Source organism: Salmo trutta, chromosome 1 (genome assembly GCF_901001165.1).
Source record: "Salmo trutta chromosome 1, fSalTru1.1, whole genome shotgun sequence".
Classification (NCBI taxonomy): Eukaryota; Metazoa; Chordata; class Actinopteri; order Salmoniformes; family Salmonidae; genus Salmo; species Salmo trutta.
In genome coordinates, this window is record NC_042957.1 from 48,248,127 (window position 1) to 48,263,438 (window position 15,312).

The 15,312-nt window shown below is 43.7% G+C and overlaps 1 protein-coding gene across 2 annotated transcripts in view; it reads right to left on the reverse strand.

Moving 5' to 3' along the window:
- LOC115198021 (signal transducer and activator of transcription 5B) overlaps nt 1-15,312 on the reverse strand; it is a 95,090-nt gene that overhangs the window by 33,692 nt on the left and 46,086 nt on the right. For both annotated transcript variants that reach the window (XM_029759684.1, XM_029759674.1), the window contains exon 2: nt 4,388-4,449. The gene's annotated coding sequence lies outside the window, so the exon portion shown is untranslated. The remainder of the gene's footprint in view (nt 1-4,387; nt 4,450-15,312) is intronic.

The window sequence follows — 15,312 nt, forward strand, 5'->3', positions numbered from 1 at the left end:
CAATTGTACAAGACCAAGTAGCCTTAATTATGTGAAGCTCAAATATTAGAACATATCGGACATATTTATTTGACTAAGGTCTGTCAGGACAACAATAGACAATACAGGTCCCTTAGCTCTGAGAGAGAGTGTGTCAGTAATGTCTCTGTATGTCTTTGTATAGAAGAACACAATGTAGAAGGGAAATGAAAGCTCTTTATATAGTGTCCATAAGCTCCTCAATACATTTCGACATACAAGTGTTGGATCTTAATTTAATCACTATTTTGTTGCTGAGAATTTGAGCTTCAGGATTTACATAAATTCACTGAAAACCTGCACTAACACATGGTTATATTAACAGTAATGCACTTTTCATGTAACCTTATTTTGGCCAGTCTGTCCTGGAATCAGTCCATCCTGTGCCTGCGCTCCGCCCGCGCCGGGCTAGGTTGAGTATTCAGCCTGGAAGATGGGTAACAAGCCTACGCACCAGATCTCCAGTGCGACCCCACAGTCCAGTACGCCCTGTTCCTGCTCCTCGCACTAGCCTCGAGGTGCGGGTCTCCAGTCTGGTACATCCAGTGCCATCCCCACGCATCAGGCCTTCAGTGCGCAGTCCCCGTCCAGAGCTTCCGACGACAGTTCCCCGTCTAGAGCTTCCGACGACAGTTCCCCGTCCAGAGCTTCCGGTGACAGTGCCCCGTCCAGAGCTTCCGCGACAGTGCCCCGTCCAGAGCTTCCGCGACAGTGCCCTGTCTAGAGATGGCCCACAGTCCGGAGCCTGCAGAGACGGCCCACAGTCCGGAGCCTGCCGAGACGGCCCACAGTCCGGAGCCTGCCGAGACGGCCCACAGTCCGGAGCCTGCCGAGACGGCCCACAGTCCGGAGCCTGCCGAGACGGCCCACAGTCCGGAGCCTGCAGAGACGCCCCACAGTCCGGAGCCTGCCGAGACGGCCCACAGTCCGGAGCCTGCCGAGACGGCCCACAGTCCGGAGCCTGCCGAGACGCTCCACATTCCGGAGCCTGCCGAGACGGCCCACAGTCCGGAGCCTGCCGAGACGCTCCACAGTCCGGAGCCTGCCGAGACGCTCCTCAGTCCGGAGCCTGCCGAGATGCTCCTCAGTCCGGAGCCTGCCGAGACGCTCCTCAGCCGGGCGCAGCCAGAGTCGCCCGGCAGCCAGAGTCGCCCGCCAGTCCGGGGCCCGCTGCGAGGGTCCCCAGTCCGTGGTCGGCGGCAAGAGACCATGCTCTAGGGGAGCCATTAAAGTGGGGTGAGCCAGCGGTGGAGCGGTGTCTGCGTCCTGCTCCTGAGCCGCCACCACGGGTAGATGCCCACCCGAACCCTCCCCTATAGGTTTAGGTTTTGCGGCCGGAGTCCGCACCTGGGGGGGGGTACTGTCACGCCCTGACCTTAGAGATCCTTTTATGTCTCTATTTTGGTTGTTCAGGGCGTGAGTTGGGGTGGGCATTCTATGTCCTTTTTTCGATGTTTGGTATTTCTTTGTTTCGGCCGGGTATGGCCCTCAATCAGGGACAGCTGTATATCGTTGTTGCTGATTGGGAGCCATACTTAGGCAGCCTGTTTTCCTTTGGGTTAGGGTGGGTAGTTATTTTCTGTTTAGTGTTTTGCACCTGACGGAACTGTTCGGTTGTTCTTTTGTTTTGCTTGTCACATTAGTGTTCAGTTTTACATTAAAATGACGAACACTTACCACGCTGCATTTTGGTCTGATTTCTCTTCTCCTTCATCCGAGGACGACGAAGACCATTACACAAAGCATCTTTCACTCATGTTGCCAAACATACCCTTGTAAAACTGACCATACTACCGATCCTCGACTTCGGCGATGTCATTTACAAAATTGCCTCCAATACCCTACTCAATAAATTGGATGCAGTCTATCACAGTGCCATCCGTTTTGTCACCAAAGCTCCATATACTACCCACCACTGCGACCTGTACGCTCTCGTTGGCTGGCCCTCGCTTCATACTCGTCGCCAAACCCACTGGCTCCAGGTCATCTACAAGACCCTGCTAGGTAAAGTTCCCCCTTATCTCAGCTCGCTGGTCACCATAGCAGCACCAACCTGTAGCACGCGCTCCAGCAGGTATATCTCTCTGGTCACCCCCAAAGCCAATTCCTCCTTCGGCCGCCTCTCTTTCCAGTTCTCTGCTGCCAATGATTGGAACGAACTACAAAACTCTCTAAAACTGGAAATACTTATCTCCCTCACTAGCTTTAAGCACCAGCTGTCAGAGCAGCTCACAGATTACTGCACCTGTACATAGCCCATCTATAATTTAGCCCAAACAACTACCTCTTCCCCTACTGTATTTATTTATTTATTTTGCTCCTTTGAACCCCATTATTTCTATTTCTACTTTGCACTTTCTTCCACTGCAAATCTACCATTCCAGTGTTTTACTTGCTATATTGTATTTACTTCGCCACCATGGCCTTTACCTCCCTTATCTCACCTCATTTCCTCACTTTGTATATAGACTTATTTTTATACTATATTATTGACTGTATGTTTGTTTTACTCCATGTGTAACTCTGTGTTGTTGTATGTGTCAAACTGCTTGCTTTATCTTGGCCAGGTCGCAATTGTAAATGAGAACTTGTTCTCAACTTGCCTACCTGGTTAAATAAAGGTGAAATAAAAATAAAAAAAAAACAACAAATTGCTGCAAAAATACTGGTCAAATTAAGATCCTACATTTGTACATAGATAAGACCAGGAGACAGACAGAGACACAACAGAAAGTGGTGGGGGAAGACTTCGCGAGGGACAATAAATGGTTATTTTTAAACGAATGACGTGGTACAGTATAGAACATGACCTTCATCTGAGCATCGAGATAGAGACAGAAATAGAGTGATAAAGAGAGAGTGAGAAGGAGGCAGAGAGAGAGAGAGAGCACCAGGTGAACAGAACACAGTAACTCTGTGACCCGGTGGGTGCCTCTGGACATGATGCTAATATAATCAGCTTACGCTCACACTCCCACAAAATCCACATCCCATTGGCTGCCATACTTCAATCTTTAACCTTTTTCACTCATCCATCCCCCAATCCACTTACTGCTACATCACCCACCATTCACTACAACGACAAGCCTTTTAACTGCTTTCAGTGTCTAAGTATTAAATCGGTATGTTGTGGTAAAGATGTAGGATCTTAATTTGATCACTCTTTTGTAGGAAATGTGGAAATGCAGATGAGCTTTGTGATTTACGGTTATAAACAGTTATATTAACAGTATTGCACTCTTCATGCAACCTACTTTTGGCCAGCTAATAGCCTAACCACCGATCAAGCAACATTATGGACTAAACATTCAAATCCTGTTGCTGCAGGATTATTTTGCTGTGACAATAAAAGTCAAATTAAGATCCTACACCTGTAAGGTTGCTAAACAAAGAAAAAACAATTGTGAGAGCATGACAGATGGTTTAACTGCGTTCTGAGCTGGAGTGGCATAAGCTAGGAGGTGGATTTAAATATAACATAATGACCTCCGTCAGTCATCTCCGTCAGTCATCTCCGTCAGTCATCAGCAGGTGGCTATGAGCAGACTACTGTCAGCCGATCGAAAAGGAACCATACAGGAAGAGCTGTGAGCTTGTTCTACAATGCTGTACCAGTCTATCCTGACCTGCTCTATACCAGTGTAAGACTGCCAGTCTGTACCACCCCATGCCCGCAACCACACACCCCGGCACAAAAACCACACAATGACAGACTACTGTATACACACACACACACACACACACACACACACACACACACACACACACACACACAATGATCAGTCATCATCAACACTACTATATATATACACACACACACACACACACACACACACACACACACACACACACACACACACACACACACACACACACACACACACACACACACACACACACACACACACACATCAATCATCATAGGAGCTGCTCTGTATCTGTGTCTGTGGTTGCTGGGAGCTGCCAGTAAGCAAACTCTGTCTAGCGGTGGGTTACTGACAGACAGACTGACAAAATTCATCGGCCTCTGTGACCTTACCAGGCGCCCGGGTTCCCACCATTAGCACCTTAGTTGTCAACTCCACCAGAGGGTTACGATAATTCCCCTCGCTCTAGTACTTACCACAACAGCCAAACACAGAGGCACAATGAGATCTGAGGGGAAGTGAAAGTTGCTCCCTTTTTTTCTTCTTCAGCAATCACTCTTTATCATTGAAGTGAATCTTGAGACTCTTTTGTGAGCCACCCACTTATAACGATATTAACTGACACACAACCCTGGATCGCAGATATAGTACACATTGACAGTTGACTCAATGAGAGATCTACACAGTGTAAAAAACGGAAAGGAGAAGGTCACACAGCTTACCTCGTCTTCAGGTCTTTGCTACCATGTAATAGCAGGATATTATGAAGAGGAGCACCCCAAACCTGAGAGGGAGGGAGAGAGAAAGAGAAAGAGGAAGTGAGTATAACCTTGCTTGCTACTGAGGAAGTCGTCTTTTTTTCAAAAGGACCACAACATTGACAAAATCTGATCACCAAAGCATTTCATGATGCTGTTCACTGGTGGAGAGCTCCCGCAAACCTTAGCACCTCTATGCTTTTTCAAAGCCTCTTATTTTAACCCCAATGTCATTTCAAAAATCATAGTGGATAGCGTACATATTAACTTTATTTTGAATTTTTAAAGGAGGATGGGAGCTTGTGAAACATTTAAAACAAAAACGGTGAAACGTTAAAAAAGTTATCCTTTTTAGATAAAACTATACTAAAAATAATCACGTCACCAAATAACTGATTAAAACATACTATTTTGCAATGAAGGTCTACAGTAGCCTCAACAGCATTCTTGTAGGGTAGCACCATGGTGTAGCCGGAGGATACACCATGGTACATTGACTTCAATACAAAACCTAGGAGGCTCATGGCTTTCACCCCCTTCCAAAGACTTACACAGTAATTATGACAACTTCTGGAGGGCATCCTCCAACCTATCAGAGCTCTTGCAGCATGAACTGACATGTTGTCGACCCAATCAAAGGATCAGAGAATTAATCTAGTACTGAAAGCACAATATACAGCTAGCTAGCACTGCAGGGCATAAAATGTGGAGAGTAGTTGACTCAAAGAGAGAGACAGACAATAGTTGAACAGTTTTGAACAAATTAATTTCTTCCAAAATGTAGGAGAAGCAAGAGAGAGAGCGAGATTTCATAATTTTTTTCCACTTTCAGTTTCACTTACTTAGCTAGCAAATGCAGCTAGCTAGTTAGCCTACTCAAACACCCTGCTCAAACAGAGGGATGCTATGTTAGCTAGCTGGCTATGACTATCCAACACAACACTGGAACTCTTCCAAGTCAAGGTAAGCTTTTTGGTTTTACTAATTTATTGCCACCTGGGCCCGCCGGTGTAACTGCTTACTGACTGTACACTGTAACGTTACTGCATGATTGTAGCAAGGTTACTAACGCATTAGTTATGTTACTTTAGCTAATATGGTGACAACGATGTAGGCTGTGTGTAGAAGTTATGATATGGCAAGATTTTTTGGGCTGATGTGTTGTGCATTGACGTCCACAAGCAACAAAGGTGAGAGGAGGAGAGCGCATAGATGCGAGAAGGAATACAATGTGGCTGTTCTTTTTTTATTTAACCTTTATTTAACTAGGCAAGTCAGTTAAGAACAAATTATTATTTACAATGACAGCCTACCTCGGCCAAACCCGGGCGACATTGGGCCAATTGGGACTCCCAATCACAGCCGGATGTGATGCAGCCTGGATTCAAACCAGGTACTGCAGTGACACCTCTTGCAGTGAGATGCAGTGTCTTAGACCACTGCGCCACTCGGGAGTGCCACTTGATCGGTGAATGTGAACCGTGTTACGCATGATCAGGGGTGTATTCATTCCGCCGATTCTGTTGAAAAACATTTCTTAAACGGAACAAAACGGGGATAAACATACCAGTATTTGTCCAATAAACATTCTCATTTGCAACTGTTGGACTAATGATTACACCTTATATCACCTAGATGCAGGCAAGAGTGTGCAAGGCGGTATTGAATGTGTCGCTATCTGTCCATGTGTCACTGTCGGTCACCTCAACATTTTCTCTCGACCTGTGTGCACCTACGATGTAAACCTTCATTCATAGGCTAGGTTGTAGCAACCTTCATGACGGTATAGGGAAAATTCCCGTATCATGTAGTAGCCTAAACCTATCGCTGTTACATTAAACTGGGTGAATGGAATATGTATGACAGTCATCCAATATGCTGTAATAGAAATAAGGCCATGCTCATGAGAAATAAAAATCGTCCTCTGTCATCTTAAACGACACTGACCGCCACTGTCCCACACATATTGTCCATCTTGTCAAACACGTTGAATTTATATGCCACCAACAACAGTTAGTAGGCTAATAGTTCATATCAAGCTGTCCTGCCCCACGTATACCCAGAGACTAGTGAGGGGCATGGGTTAGGAGGAGCCTGCTGAGGCGATAGGGTTAGGAGGAGAGGAGCAGAGGGTCAGACCATGATTGAATAGAGAGATAACTCTTTCCTCTGGTTGGACCAGGAACAAGCAGAACATCAGGACACCACATGCTGTTGCTGTCCAGAGGCTCCAAAGAAAACATTCACATATTATCTTGATTTCTGTCTGGATCTCCTTCCACAGTCAAACACTCTCCTTTCATGTCTCCCTCCTTGTTTCTGCCCTCTAACTCCTCCTCTCTCTCCCTACAAATGGCAGCCTGATGATTTCACCAGTCGTCCTCCCACTACCCCCATCTCCCCCAAACAAACACACAACAACTGAGTCCAACAACATCCCAACCTAGTCTAGAATCAGTCAAGGTCCTGTGTTTAGTGCCTGGCGGACGTGGTGTTGGAGGAAGGCTGCAAACATACAGACAAACAGACATGTGACCACCATAACCTACACTGCCCCTAACCTATTTCAGGCTTGCTGCGCTGACTCAGGCCTGCTGTGCTCTGTTGTGCACGTACTGCAGCCGCACTGTGTCAGTCCACCACCTGTCAGTCCACCACCTAAGTACCTTTCCTTTCTCCTGGCTCTCAGACCACTACACTACCCTGGCAGACTGTCTCATGACTCCAATTTAACAGGACAAAATGGAGAAGGAGAGAAAAAGAGAGCGAAGGACAGAAAGGGCAATAAATCAGCCAAATGGTCAATGAGGCGTGAAACAAGCTACATCCTGGTTCTTCACCTGTGACACATGACCCATGTGTCAGTCAGAGGTAAGACAGAGATCAGAAGTGACACCAAGGGAACCTATGCTGTTGGTCTGTTCAACACACACATACAGTATATACAACACCTATCATATATGAGCTCAAAACATTACATATTAAGGATGTCAAATGTACAGTGACTTTAAAATTCAACCCCCAGGCTTATGTACCTTCACATTCTTTAGATGCAATTAACCAGTCCAGGAACCATAAGTTAATAATGCTCAAATATGTACAAGACTGGAAGTCTTTCCATCAAGTTCATGTTGTTATGGCGCAACAAGCCACCTGGTCTCAAAGAAAGAAGTATAATACTACACATCCTCGATGATGTATAATAAGTTGTGTCATCCAATTGTATGCTATTGTACGACCAGGTAAGACGTGTGATACTATACGTCCACTAATTCGTATGATATTGTATGACCGCTATTCCATTCATAATATAACCTAACGTAACGTAACATATCATACTAAATGGAGTGTCACAGATTTACATACAGAATAATACGAATTATCCTGAGACCACGTTGATCAAGAGCAACTGTAGTGGGTTAAAATCAGGGTCACACAGAGTGTTTCCTGGTAGTCTTAAACAAATCTACTTTGAAACAAAAGTATACACCTCATACACATGGTTATGGGCTTACAAAAAGAAGACACCTGTACCATGTCAGATATAGAGTTGAAATGTATTAAATCTTGAGTTTGCATCCCAATAATACACTTTATATACATCACAGAAGACTGAAATATAACAAAACCGTTTGACATAGAAACACCCATTTTTTTTCTCAATAATGTTTATTAATTATGAAATTATGAAAAATACGAATAACATTCCAACCATGAGGGCACTAGAGGGTGATTTGGTCATTTGACTGCAGGACTCCGACAATAGGAAGCACTGGTTATGGAGGTGAAAGATAGCATGATGATGATGCATCATAGGTCAACCCCAGTGAACTCACTAATGGCCCCGAAACGACCTCCATCTAATCTCAAACAGTACAATATTATCCTCTGTTAGTCAAGAAAGTACATTACTGTCTGACAGAATAGACACATTGAGAGATATTACTGATATCAGACAATGTGTCCAGTTAGCAAAGGCTGACCAACCCAGATAGATATCTGCAGCACAGACACAGGGCCACACACCACACTTCCACAATCCACACGTACGCACACAAACACACGCAGTAGCAGCCCTATGCTTTAGTCAAGTACACGCCTCAGTTGTCTCATCTTTACCTTGGCCTTCCCTTCAAAGACCGCCAGACCGTCCAGACCGCAACCCTCGTGTTTCATCTTTATTACTTCTAAAGATAAAAAAGACATTGGCTACTTCACCCAAATCATTCTCACGCACAGACACTTAGCCCAGTGCCATTCTGACTAGATTTATTATACACAGACCGCAATAGAAATGGATGTGGTCTGAGAAAATAGACACAAATATGTACAGAGACAAGCAAAGAAGACCAATTGCAATTACAGTAAAACGCAATAATATTTTTGTAATTATTTTTTCATTTCACCTTTATATAACCAGGTACGCAAGTTGAGAACAAGTTCTCATTTACAACTGCGACCTGGCCAAGATGAAGCAAAGCAGTGTGACAAAAACAACAACACAGACTTACACATGGGATAAACAAACGTACAGTCAATAACACAATAGAAAAATCTGTATACAGTGTGTGCAAATAAAGTAAGGAGGTAAGGCAATAAATAGGCTAATAGTGGCAAAGTAATTACAATTTAGCAATTTACACTAGAGTGATATATGTGCAGATGAGGATGTGCAAGTAGAAATACTGGTGTGCAAAAGAGCAGAAAAACAAAAATAAATATGGGGATGAGGTAGGTAGTTGGTTGGATGGGCTATTTACAGATGGACTGTGTACAGCTGCAGCGATCGGTAAGCTGCTCTGACAGCTGATGCTTAAAGTTATTGAGGGAGATATACAGTGAGGGAAAAAACTATTTAATCCCCTGCTGATTTTGTACATTTGCCCACTGATAAAGAAATTATCAGTCTATAATTTTAATGGTAGGTTTATTTGAACAGTGAGAGACAGAATAACAACAAAAAAATCCAGAAAAATGCATGTCAAAAATGTTATAAATTGATTAGCATTTTAAATGAGGGAAATAAGTATTTGACCCCTCTGCAAAACATGACTTAGTACTTGGTGGCAAAACCCTTGTTGGCAATCACAGAGGTCAGATGTTTCTCGCAGTTGGCCACCGGGTTTGCACACATCTCAGGAGGGATTTTGTCCCACTCCTCTTTGCAGATCTTCTCCAAGTCATTAAGGTTTCGAGGCTGACGTTTGGCAACTCGAACCTTCAGCTCTCTCCACAGATTTTCTATGGGATTAAGGTCTGGAGACTGGCTAGGCCACTCCAGGACCTTAATGTGCTTCTTCTTGAGCCACTCCTTTGTTGCCTTGGCCATGTGTTTTGGGTCAATGTCATGGAATACCCATCCACAACCCATTTTCAATGCCCTGGCTGAGGGAAGGAGGTTCTCACCCAAGATTTGACGGTACATGGCCCCGTCCATCGTCCCTTTGATGCGGTGAAGTTGTCCTGTCCCCTTAGCAGAAAAACACTCCCAAAGCATAATGTTTCCACCTCCATGTTTGATGGTGGAGATGGTGTTCTTGGGGTCATCGGCAGCATTCCTCCTCCTCCAAACACGGCGAGTTGAGTTGATGCCAAAGAGCTCCATTTTGGTCTCATCTGACCACAACACTATCACCCAGTTGTCCTCTGAATCATTCAGATGTTCATTGGCAAACTTCATACGGGCATGTATATGTGCTTTCTTGAGCAGGGGGACCTTGCGGGCGCTGCAGGATTTCAGTCCTTCACGGCGAAGTGTGTTACCAATTGTTTTCTTGGTGACTATGGTCCCAGCTGCCTTGAGATCATTGACAAGATCCTCCCGTGTAGTTCTGGGCTGATTCCTCACCGTTCTCATGATCATTGCAACTCCACGAGGTGAGATCTTGCATGGAGCCCCAGGCCGAGGGAGATTGACAGTTATTTTGTGTTTTTTCCATTTGCGAATAATCACACCAACTGTTGTCACCTTCTCACCAATCTGCTTGGCGATGGTCTTGTAGCCCATTCCAGCCTTGTGTAGGTCTACAATCTTGTCCCTGACATCCTTTGAGAGCTCTTTGGTCTTGGCCATGGTGGAGAGTTTGGAATCTGATTGATTGATTGCTTCTGTGGACAGGTGTCTTTTATACAGGTAACAAACTGAGATTAGGAGCACTCCCTTTAAGAGTGTGCTCCTAATCTCAGCTCATTACCTGTATCAAAGACACCTGGGAGCCAGAAATCTTTCTGATTGAGAGGGGGTCAAATACTTATTTCCCTCATTAAAATGCAAATCAATTTATAACATTTTTGAAATGCGTTTTTCTGGATTGTTTTGTTGTTGTTCTGTCTCTCACTGTTGAAATAAACCTACCATTAAAATTATAGACTGATCATTTCTTTGTCAGTGGGCAAACGTACAAAATCAGTAGGGGATAAAATACTTTTTTCCAACATCCAACTTCAGTGATTTTTGCAATTTGTTCCAGTCATTGGCAGCAGAGAACTGGAAGGAAAGGCAGCCAAAGAGGTGTTGGCTTTGGGGATGACCAGTGAAATATACCTGCTGGAGCGCGTGCTACGGGTGGGTGTTGCATTTACATTTACATTTACGTCATTTAGCAGACACTCTTATCCAGAGCGACTTATTGTTGCTATGGTGACCAGTGAGCTGAGATAATGCAGAGTTTTACCTAGCAAAGACTTATAGATGACCTGGAGCCAGTGGGTTTGGCGACGAATATGAAGCAAGGGCCAGCCAACGAGAGCATACAGGTCACAGTGGTGGGTAGTATATGGGGCTTTGGTGACCAAACGAATGGCACTGTGATAGACTGCAACCAATTTGCTGAGTAGAGGGTTGGAGGCTATTTTGTAAATGACATCGCCAAAGTCAAGGATCGGTAGGATGGTCAGTTTTACGAGGGTATGTTTGGCAGCATGAGTGAAGAAGGCTTTGTTGCGAAATAGGAAGCCGATTCTAGATTTAACTTTGGATTGTAGAAGGAGAGTGTACAGTCTAACCAGACACCTAGGTATTTATAGTTGTCCACATATTCTAAGTCAGAACCGTCCAGAGTAGTGATGCAAGTCAGGCGGGGCGGGTGCGTGCAGCGATCGGTTGAAGAGCATGCATTTTGTTTTACTAGCATTTAAGAGCAGTTGGAGGCCACGAAGGAGTGTTGTATGGCGTTGAAGCTCGTTTGGAGGTTTGTTAGCACAGTGTCCAAAGAAGGGCCTCCACCCAGCTGGATGTGGTCCTTCACAACTAAGAGTACCGCCAACCTTGGTTGGGTTTGTGTGTTGGAATGTCAGTGTACTATATGGTAGAGCTGAGAGTAAGCACATAGAGAGTTGACTTTCATACTGTTAATTGTGTAAAACATGTCCAGGAACCAGACATTTGTACCTGAGAAATACTTTGGATAGAAGAACCTAAGAGACTTAGAGGGGGAAGAAAGTGCCCCCAGGTCAGTGTTTGTTTTACAGCTCTTTGGCATCCAGTTCGTATACGAGGAGATCATGTCCTTTCTGTTTGTGATATTCCAAGCTGTTCTCCCAGTGATTGCTACAGAGGAAATCAATTCACAGTGAATTAGGAAGTCAAGGCAGCTGGATTAGAAAAAAATATTTCCTGTTCAAAGCCAACAGAGAATGAGAACAGAGAGTGTCAGTCAGTCAGTCAGTCAGTCAGTCAGTCAGGGAGCTGAAACATCTGCCCTTACTTTACTACTTTACGAAACAGATGCAGAGACAAGGTGTTACAATACTGGCCCTATTTACTGTAAATTTGCTGAGTGACCCCCCACTCATACAGAGAATCATCTCCATTCATAAATAAATAGAACTCTGAGATAGTAAACTAAAAGACATGGTGGCTGATGGTCCAGTTACTGCTCAACAAAGCATATCCTCTTGCTCTTGTTTTGACTCTAAATCTACAGCATTTCACTGATAAACCAGCACCTGGTAATTCCTGCTACTATTTTTAAACGCTAACAGCCAGCCAGCCAGCCAGACTGAGCTTTAAAAAAAAATATTGAATACAGAAAAAAAAGACAGTCAGGCTTCTCACTCAACTGCTACATCTCAGGTGGGTCAAAGTGCCCCGGGGGAGAAGAGAGGGGAAAAAGTCTCACTGAGTACAAGTGACCATCAGGGAGTCAGCAAAGGGCAGAAAACATCATCTGTATTTGACAGACAACGGGATTACACACATTTCCTTTTCTTTGATGGCAGACACTGTGTGTCTTGAATACTGTCAGTAAGAAAAGGAGAGGAAAGCACAGTGTGAAGCATCAACCATCACTCTCCCGAGCTCAGTCTCAGTGACTCCACTGGAACCACTGTGTCCCTCTGGTTCGTTGTGATTGGCCCTCTACCACCACCACAGGTGATAGAACCACAGTGGGTTGGCCTATTATCCTCTACAGTCTACAGCAGTGTGTTACTGTGTCTCTCTACAACCCTGTAGTGATAGGATTATTAACTTGTCTGGGCTAGGGGGCAGTATTTTCACGTCCGGATGAAAAACATACCCAATTTAAACAGGTTACTACTCTGGCCCAGAAACTAGAATATGCATATTATACAGTGTCTGTGGGGTGACGTTGCACTTCCTAAGGCTTCCATTGGCTGTCTAAAGCCTTCAGAAAATGGTTTGAGCATCACCTGGTTTGAGCATCTCCTGTCACTGGGCAGATAATAGGAGCTCAGTTATTGAATGGTCTGCCTGGCAACAAACGGATTGGATATGCGCAGTCACGCGAGCACGCCGTTGCTTCTTTTTCTTCTTGAATGAATATGCTATTGTCCGGTTGGAATATTATCGCAATTTTACGTAAAAAAATACCATAAAGATTGATTTTAAACAGCGTTTGACATGCTTCTAAGTACGGTAATGGAACATTTTGACTTTTCGTCTCTTGTTCCGCGCTCGTGCGTTATGCCTTTGGATAAGTGATCTGTACGCACGAACAAAACGGAGGTATTTGTACATAAATATGGTTTATTTCCAACAAAAACAACATTTTGTGTGGAAGTAGCAGTCCTGGGAGTGCATTCTGACGAAGATCAGCAAAGGTAAGAGGATATTTCTAATACTAATTCTGAGTTTAGGTTGCCCCGAACTTGGCGGGTGTCTAAATAGCTCACCGTGATGGCTGAGCTATGTACTCAGAATATTGAAAAATGTGCTTTCTCGTAAAGCTATTTTAAAATCTGACACAGCGGTTGCATCCAGGAGTAGTCTATCTATAATTCTTTAAATAATTGTTATATATTTTGTCAACATTTATGATGAGTATTATTGTAAATTGATGTGTACATTCACCGGCGTTTTGGTGGGAATACATTTTCTGAACATCACGCGCCAATGTAAAATGTTGTTTTTGGATATAAATATGAACTTTATCGAACAAAACATACATGTATTGTGTAACATAATGTCCTAGGAGTGTCATCTGATGAAGATCGTCAAAGGTTATTGCTTCATTTAGCTGTGTTTTGGGTTTTATTGACACATGTCCTTGCTTGGAAAATGGCTGTGTGATTATTTTTGTCTATGTACTCTCCTAACATAATCTAATGTTTTGCTTTCGCTGTAAAGCCTTTTTGAAATCGGACAATGTGGTTACATCAAGGAGAAGTGTATTTTTAAAATGGTGTAAAATAGTTGTATGTTTGAGAAAGTTGAATTATGACATTTTGTTGTTTTTGAATTTGCCGCCCTGATATTTCACTGGCTGTGTCCCGCAGGTGGGACCTAGCCCATAGAAGTTAACAGAGAGAGCGTAAGTCTAGGCTACAATTAAGAATCAGTCCTTAACCTTGAGAGGTCACTCTACTCCACTCTCTCCACTGGACACACTGGGTGTGTGTGTGTGTGTGTGTGTGTGTGTGTGTGTGTGTGTGTGTGTGTGTGTGTGTGTGTGTGTGTGTGTGTGTGTGTGTGTTTGTGTGTTTAACTATACCAGAAGTCCCCACAAGAATAGTAAATTAACAAAAATGTGCTATTTCTAAGGGGTTTAGGGTTAAGGTTAGAATGTGTTAGGGTTAGAATTAGGTTTAGGGTTAGGAGCTAGGGTTAGGGTTAGGGTATGGGTTAGGTTTAGGAATTGGGGTTAGGGAAAATATGATTTTGAATGGGACTGAATTGTGTGTCATCACAAGGTTAGTTTGTCTCTCTCTCTGTGTGTGTGTGTGTGTGTGTGTGTGTGTGTGTGTGTGTGTGTGTGTGTGTGTGTGTATCTCCAAATTGCAACTCCAGGATGTCGAGCAAGATCTCCAGTAAATCTATAAATATCTCAAATCATGTTACACATTGTACAGAATGAAAATTAAAGCAAGTGTTAGGTCTCTTTTTACAAGAAGTCTATGTCACCCACTATTTCCTCTTAGGAGAAACAGCATTTCATTTACACAAGTACTTCCTGTTAGGTACTTATATGGCAATCTGCCGTACCACCAACCATGTGAAACTCACAGCTTGTTAGTTCGTGATGACACCTACTACCGAATCAACCAACACACAAATCAACCAAGATATGTTGACATAGAACATTATAAATTCAAGTGATTCATGTGACTGCAAATAGAAGCACATTTACTCTACTACAGAAAGCAGAAGACACATCAATGATTTACCTCAAATATCCAGGTTCTCCAACCTAAATCAACCCTACTACAGTACAAAAAATGTAAATGACAACTTCTCCATTAGCATATTTAAAATGCAAACTGATTGCAGCATTACCTTTAAGTCAGATGCATGACACTGATATTTAAGGTTATACAGAGACAGGGGAAATGCCTGTGACAACTCAGCACTGTACAAAGGCCAGGTATAGAGAGATACTTTATTATTATTTTTTTTTATTTCACCTTTATTTAACCAGGTAGGCTAGTTG